Source organism: Etheostoma spectabile, chromosome 17, assembly GCF_008692095.1.
Source record: "Etheostoma spectabile isolate EspeVRDwgs_2016 chromosome 17, UIUC_Espe_1.0, whole genome shotgun sequence".
NCBI classification, from domain to species: domain Eukaryota; kingdom Metazoa; phylum Chordata; class Actinopteri; order Perciformes; family Percidae; genus Etheostoma; species Etheostoma spectabile.
The window spans coordinates 3,542,542-3,551,198 of record NC_045749.1 but is presented as its reverse complement, the minus strand read 5'-3'; positions in this window follow the sequence as shown (position 1 = coordinate 3,551,198).

Here is an 8,657-nt window from a genome sequence, read left to right as displayed (position 1 = left end):
ACTGCTCTAGCGGTTCTATTATTTACCCTTTACCCACTAACTCATTTAATCATTTCTGGAGAATATTTATCAAAATCTCATTGTGTAAATAACATGTTGTCAAAGCACCAGTAGTCAAGCATACAATATCGTTGCAATGTCGCCATCGAGGTTTTTGGTCAAGAATATTGTGATATTTGATTTTCTCTATATTGCCCAGCCCTACGGATGTCTTCACTAGTATTGAATGTTGGAAATATAGTACAATAGAGAACACAATAAGGATTGAATAAGTTCATAAGTTAAATGTTTCAACCCGCAGACAGGTCAAATTACAGCGTCAGCCACAAAGCACTTTCTACAAACCATGAGAAATCTATGGCATAGATGTCTTTCTGAAGGACACTTCAGCAGGGAGTGAAATGAGCAGAGAGAGCTGACTGATGAAGGGAGGCCATTTAAACCATCCAGCGTTCTGTGGTGTCTTTGAGCCAAACTTTAAATCTTTATTTGCCCCCCCAAAAGTAGCATCTGTGTTTTGGTCCTTACATCCATGTGTATAGGAATTAAATGATCACATTTATGACTACAACATCCAGATTGTGCCTAAAAATGATTCATGTCACATATGTATTCCTGCTAAATATTTGCTTTTATTCTTTTGGCATTAATGCTTACTCTTGTCTGAACTGCTTCCAGAGGTTTCTTGCTTGAGTCCTTGAGTAAGGCTACACTAAACCACATGCTCCTTGATTTGAATTGTTCTGGTCGGCATGGCAACTTTATTTATATAGCACATTTTAGCAACAAGGCAATTCAAAGTGCTTTGCATAATTAAAGAGCAATTAGAAAAATCATGTTATCTCCCCCATCCCAAATACATCATTTTTAATAGGATGCACTCGCCTTATGCGACATCTGAAAAAGAACCCGCTTTGTCAGGTTTGGTCCTTTCAGTGGATACTAAAAACAGGTACTGTTACCAGATTATATGGCCACTGGCGTCATTGTTTTTGGATAGGATATGCTTGGACAAGTTCTCCTGCTGCTACCGTTCCCATACTTGTTGTTACACTGCTTAGTTTTCACACTGCACAAGGATCTGAGTTATTTTGCTATACTGTAAACACTTTTATTGTGATAATTACTTTCCGCAATCATGTTTATTGGCTTTAAGAGGAGCAGAATAGAAAGTGAAGAGGGCTAGAAGACAGCTGTGGTCTTCACCCTGAAGTATCAGATGAAAGCACTGTGAGTTACTAAATGGAAATAAGATGTTATGAAACTGCCAACAAACAGCAAAAATGCGATTTAAAAAATGAAAAAAAAATAAATCCCTCTACGTAGCTGAGATCTAGATGCAACATAGTTGCTCAAAGGGTTGCGGTTGGATCCATTACAAAGTTGGTCATACCAGGTACAATGTTAAGTGAGAGAGTTAAAAAATGGACTTTGTTGGACAGGTGTTCAATAACTCTGACTCCCCAGATTGGTGATAATGCAACACAGTTTGAAAGAAGGAAACAGTCAGGAAGAGAGATTTAACCTGTAGCTGTTTGAAAACATCCCCCCCCCCCCGTCTGCCTTCTCCTCATTTTTGTGAGTTATGTGGTGATGATTCTCTGAAGTGGCGAAAAGTCTGCTCTGTTTAAAAGAAAGTGTTTAAAGGACGGCAACTTGAACACAAATGTCCCCTTGAACAGGCCCCCAGGTGAGAGATGATTACTAAGTACAAGTCCCCAAGTGATAAGAGTCCTAGTATATTTTAATTAGCCTGGATTCTTGGTTGAGATGCTATATTTATTTGCAATAAAACCCTAATGGTGTTTTTTTAATTTACCTACATTTACTAGGTTTCGGTCCCTGGTGGACATAAGGTAATATGACTAGGTCCCAGGAAACACAGCAACATTTAGCCTTTGGTGACATGAAGTTTGTTTTGTTGTTTTTTTTGGAAGGATTTGTTCCTGCACAGTGGAATTTGACTCTTTATGAGTTAAACTAAGTGGGATTGACTGGCCTGCACTCTGTTTGACAGTTGTCTGTCTCTGGTGTTTTCACAAGTTCATACCAGTGTATTGAGGAGGTGTAGCATGTTCCACACAGAAACATGTAGCGAATGGTGTCGGCATGTGTCGGGGGTGGGGGTGCTAACATCAGTGTCACAAAGCTGAAGACAGCATATCGTTTGATGATGTAATGACCAACTTACGAGAGACCCTTCATTCATATAAATGGGTACATGTTTTAGACAGTTTATAAAGAGAGAGAATTAGAAAACATAGACTTAAAATGAACTTACATCTGTTTAAAGCTCCATTTATTATTTTATCTTAGCAATGGATCAGACTGCTTATAGTGATAGTGACACAACGGACCGCTGTTTTTAGCAAAAATGCTCTGATTAACCAACTGACTAGTGTAAAATGTGGCCAAAGTTAGCAACTACTGTAGCTGCAGAAAGTCAAACATCTACCAGCTATACGTGCCAGATGTGCTTCTCTGGAGTTAGCGGATTCCAAAATAAAATTACCTACATTTTATCGAGTAGACAGACATAGAAGTCCAACAGGATCATGGGTATAGTGTAGGATAATGTCTGCTGTTGTATAATACTGTGTCTGCTGTGTGTAAATAGTTAGATTCTTTCTTCTTCTCCATGACAGTAACACAGCAGAGGTGTGTAGTTTTCTACTTGTGTTCTCCAAATGGCAAAAGCAATCAATAATACAGCTTTAGCTACACAAACCAGTTATATCCCTTATCTGTTTTAGATTATGTACCAAATTCCAGTTCACTTGACAAAGGATGGGAACTAAATTTCTTGTGAAGTAAAGGAAAAAATACTGATCTATACCAGGTGTAAAACTAACTGTGCCATAATGAGTATTGTGGGGTGAAATTAAATATTGACTTTGATTCTCTGCATTTATTTAGTTTGGACGCAATATACTCTGGCATTAAAACACAGTTAATGAGTTCATCAAAAGCTGTTGATCAGCCACTTCTGTTGATTTGCTCTTTTACCTTCATCAGTGTTTGAAATTCAAGGGAACACAATGTTAAATCTGCCAGTGCGCTTAAAATTGACACATGAATTAGATAAAACAAAATTGCCTTTATTTCTAACTTGTCTCTTTCTCGCATTTACAACACACACACAGACACACACACACACACACACAGACACAGACACACACACACACACACAAATTCAAAAAAGTAATTCATACAGTGCACAATCAGACCACATTAGGACTTTCACTCCCATAAACACCCACACTGGAAGTCAGTGCGTGTGACCTGTGTATAATGGGGTCATAACCCCTCCAGCCACTGTGGAGAACTCATCACTGGGCTCTGAGCTAAGTACACCTGACATATTTTTACACACACTCTCTCTCTCTCACACACACACACACACACACACACACACACACACACACACACACACACACACACACACACACACACACACAGATGCACACACATCCCAGCATGACATATAACCCACACATGTGAAGAAACACATCAAACATATCAAAGATGGATGTTAAAAATGATTGCATGATCACACAAACACACACACACACACACACACACACACACACACACACACACACACACACTAGGTATGGTTCATATACCAGCAGTCGTGTGTGTGTGTGTGTGTGTGTGTGTGTGTGTGTGTGTGTGTGTGTGTTTATCGGTGCGATTATCGGTGCTGCTTGATGCGAATGATTTGACGGAGGAGGGCAAATCAGTCTTTGCCCTCCTCTATGAGAAGATCATACAACTGGAAACAGCCAGAGTCTTACAGCAGACATAACAGTAGCAGCTAATGCAAAGACAGTTCAGAGGTTGATTTTCTTCTCAACTTCATATAACAGCTATCTGTCTATAGATAGTGTACCCCTGTCTGTCCAGTTTGTGGCCCAGCTATGCTTTTCACACCATCCTCCCTGCTCTACTGCAGTACAAGCTTTCCCAGCTGCACGTGCCCGACTCCACCTGCAGGTGGATTACATACTTCACTCTGCTTTGAAGGTGATTGACTACAATCTGCCGTCTCTCCAGAACCCCAAGGCAGGAAAGCTTGTGGCCAACCCCTCTCTATCTCGACACAAATATTTTAAAAACTCCTCACTGGCAGATGGATAAGTTTCATCAGGACCAAAACCTCACGCCACAAACCGTTTTAAACCCGACTGCAGCTGGCGTCATCAACAAATTCCAGGACCCCCACTGACACGGACTCTTACGCATCCATAGACACTACATGTTACATTATTGCACATCTTGGGCTATTATCCCAGTGCATTGCACATATTCTATTTACTGTGAACTTTTGCACATCAAAATATAGATCATTATTTTTCTAATTTCTTTTCAAACCGTTATTTTGTATGCATTCTATTACATTTAGTATTTTAAATTTTACAATTTAATTTATTGTAATATTTTTATTATATATTGATGTTTTATTTTACTGTTGCAGTACTTTGCTTTTATTTGTATTACCTCTTATGTGTATTGCAACAAACACCAAGGCAAAGTCCATGTAATTGAAATCTTACTTGGCAATAAACCTTATTCTTATGTTTTTGTCCTAGCCTTGGTGTCACATCTGTTTTGGCAGAGGCATTAACACGCTGTCAAAGGCAGAGATGGGAGGTGGAGGACAAGAGAAATGTACTGTACTCATGCCATATATGAGTCATTGTATTCTGCAACTTAAATAGCAGCAGCCACAGCAACACTAATTCTTTACATTTTCAAATGCCCTTCAGTGCTAGGAGCTGCGGAGTGAGAAGGTTCCTTCTGCCATCTGCTCAATGGGCTCAGTTCAGTAAAGGTCAACCTATTACAGGTGAGGTCATTGGGGAATTTATTATTGGCTCAAATTCTTAATATAAATTGTTATTCTAAAATCTGTATTGTACTAAAATAGCAAGGCTCTACACTCGCTTCTAAAAGCGGTTGCCAGGCAGGCATGAGCTTTGGGTTGCCATCTTTAATAACCTTATACTATTAGTAATGAAGGTAATATGCAGTTATATGTCAGCCTAATAATGAAAATGTGACAAATTGAACCTCAAGTTTTTGTTTTCATTCAGGTTTATCTGGTACTTTCAGTTACATCAATTTGCACGTTCAAACTCTCACACCACAGTCACTATTGTCTCTAAAACAAATGTCTGTGTGCCATGCTTGAGTCTCATAGCCAACACAGGCAAACCATATGACATGTGCTTGTCAGTTTAGCAAAACATGCCTTGTCTTCTGTAAACAGCTGGAAGCTGTAGAGCTAAATACTGCGTAACCTTGAGGAGTTTGATGCCAGTGTTATGTATCTCTTCTCCCATGCAGTGAGCATAATTTAACTGATTCCCCCGGAGCACATTAGCTATGCGCGGCAGGTCAGTTCGTTTGACCCAAGCCGTCAGACTAGCAGCATGTGGCAAAGAACCAGAGGAAAAACTCTGAGCAAAGACAACAAACGGCAGACAAGAGTGATCTTTTCATCTAGGCACTGAAAAAAACAAACGAGTGCGGGAGAAGACAGACAGAGAGAGAGCAAAAAACACGCTGAAAAGCACAGGAATGAAAGAGACAATCATATGATGAGCAGGTAAACCCCAAAAAAAAGATCCTTTAATCCCCGTTTAAAAAAGAGAAATTTACGAAAGAGTACAGAGAAAGAACAAAGACAGATGAGTACTTACAAAACTGAATGAGGGATGAAAACAACATTCGGACAGCGGCAGAAACCACAACGTTGAAGACAACGAATTTCATCTGAGCCTCAAAATTGGAAATGGGTGGAGAGAGGAAAAAAAAGGAGTGACAGAACACCTGAAGCTACACGAAACAGAAACCGTAAAACAACCAAGTTGTCTCGTCTGTGATTCTCTTCTCTGTATTGGAGGTGCAAATAGGAAAGACGATTGACAAAGCTGGAAAAGAGGAGGGAAGAAAAAGATGGAGGGAATGGAAGAGGGGAAACATTATGAGCATAGATAGGGAAATTCAGATACATGTTCCAAATGCTTGGTAAAAAAGCTGAATACATTTGTGTCGTCGTTACACTGGTTTTGTAAAGGCTGTTAAATTGGCAAAGTAAATCCAGCTTACCCAGAAAATGAAGGTCAATGTGAGCATGATCGTGTTTATTTCAGAATGCCTGAACACCAACCTTTTGCACAACGGCTATTTCATCTAAAAGCAACATTTTTAATTTATCCCTCCAGCTGTACAGCTGCTTCTAGCTGTCATTTCCTTTTGTTGTGGGGAATAAAGCAATCAAGCCCCAATCACGGTTACAACAGACTTACCCAAGTCAACCCTTGTAGTTTTACTGTAATGCCTGTTCCATCTGTTACCGTTGAATGATGTCCCAGCAGTAACAGTGTTTGCCCTCTGAAGCTCACTGAAGCAATCCCCCAGAAAATCCCCATTTTTGTCATGGACTGTTTGGAAAATACCACCCAGTAGCTATAAGGGACAACTGCTGTATGTTGTGAACTGAAATCCACAATCAATCATCTTCAAAGGCTAGTTGACATCATTTAAACATTATTATTATTATTATTATTATTATTATTATTATTATTATTATTAATTATTATTACTGAAGTGTCAAACTAATGAAAAGCAATAAGGATCAGTGAAAAATAGGAACACAGTTTTGTTCCTCGAGCACAACACCGGTAGGAAAGACTACCTAACTGTGAAAACTTATTTTCCTCAAAATCCCATCTGAGTGTGGAAAAACTAAAATTAGAACCTTAAACACCCTGGAGAGATGTCAAAAGCGTCTAAAAAGACTGAAGCAGACCCCTCTCCTACGGGCAACAGCGCTAGCTAGCATGGCTAATATGCTGGAAGGCCACAGGGCTAGCATCACAGCTGACTTAAAGGCAACATTCGCTACTCTGGAATTGAGACTCAACAAACTAGAGACAGAGATGACAGAACATGGCGAGTGGATTCATTGGAGTCCCACGCTGAGCTGCAGCCCCAACGAATTCAAGCACTGGAGGAGAGGTGTGTAGCATTAGCAAATAGCAACGCTAAGCTAACAGAGAAGACTATCGATCTTGAAAGCCGTAGCCGCAGAAACAATGTTAGGATAATAGGCCTCCCAGAATCAATCGAGGGACTGTAAGTATAATTATTGATCAATAATCGAGTTCATCACATGTTGCAGGTGGTAAAGGTCGAGCTTATTCCAATTACGTGGTGGAGTGAAAGTATACAGTAGCGAAAGATGGAATTACTCAAGTAAAGTACAAGTAAATTTAAAGTTGTACTTAAGTGCAGTAAGGTAGTACATGTAATTATTCCACCACTGCAAAGCTTTTATGATCTTACTTCATATCTTTCTTATTGTTGCTCTTCCAGCATGGTTGGTTGTTTTTAAGCTTCTTTAATTTCTGTCTCCTGGGTACCGAATTCAACCAAAACATTCTAAATGTAATAAAGGCACAGGGACAATGTGTTTCTTTAAACTCAGCGTTGTTCCCCTTGGATGACTTCTGAATGCAAAAGGTTTGATGCTGTCAGAAGGATGTCAGCTCGTTAATAGCCTTCACCTTCCAAGGGTGAGTAAAACTCTCTGAATGGCATTTAGCTTCTCTGTACAGAGATTAAGAAGGAATAAACTTTGCCTAAAAGCCTCTTACGAAGGTGCAATGACTACGTGTTCCAAACAAGTGTCTCATTAGGGTGGAGAGAATGGAGCTACAGAGAAACTTCCTTTTAAAGGTAGGATATGTCTCCACCAGCATTAAGGATGGTTTAAAGCAGCAAGAATTAAGAGTATTGATTAAAAGTTTTAATGTGGCACAGGCGTTAATAAGTAACCGTTTTTCTGTGCTGAAAGCCTCTCTCCATATATTTATTAGTGGTGAGTAAACCATTAAACGACAGATTATTGACATTCATTTCCTGTTTAAAGAAATGTCTAGGCCTCCATTATTTACCAGGAGCTGTATGATGGAGCTTACCCACTGCTGGTACCACCTCTGCTCGGTTTGACTCGGCCGCGGTACCCCGGCCTCCATTGTCATTTGCATATTTAATACCGCCAGATGCGTGAGGCAAGCCTGGCTGGTCGTCATAGCGATGCCGCAGGAAACTGCCGGAACTTAACGGGACACACACACAGACTGTTGAAGGTGTGTTGTTTTTGATTCTTGGCATGTGGCTGTTGCCACAGCCAGAAGACAAATTTTGTTTCTAAAGAAGCTGGAGGCAGCAAAAAAAAACCCACAGCTGGCTAAACTATTTAAACATGGCAGGTTTGTTTAAGACAAGGGGGTAAGCAAGCAACCGGAAAGCGTACCTCCTATGGGGAGAGGATGAGGCTAACAAGTCATCACCTTCCACTAGCATTCCATTGACTGCATTTTCATTTTGGCGTCACTTTGATAGAGAATAACTTTACATCTGAAGCGTTTAAAGACTCTAAAAATGTTGTGTCATGACCACACAACTTTCTGTTGCACAGTAGAGAAATTACCGTATAGTAAGCCCATAGAGAGTCCATGAAAGCATCGGAAAAAAATATTTCAGCAACATTTTGGTGGATTGGAAATACTTTGGTATGTGGCAAGTGTATCAAAGTAACATTTATCCAGGAACAACTAGGAGGTTAATGTGGCTCGGGAAAGGGA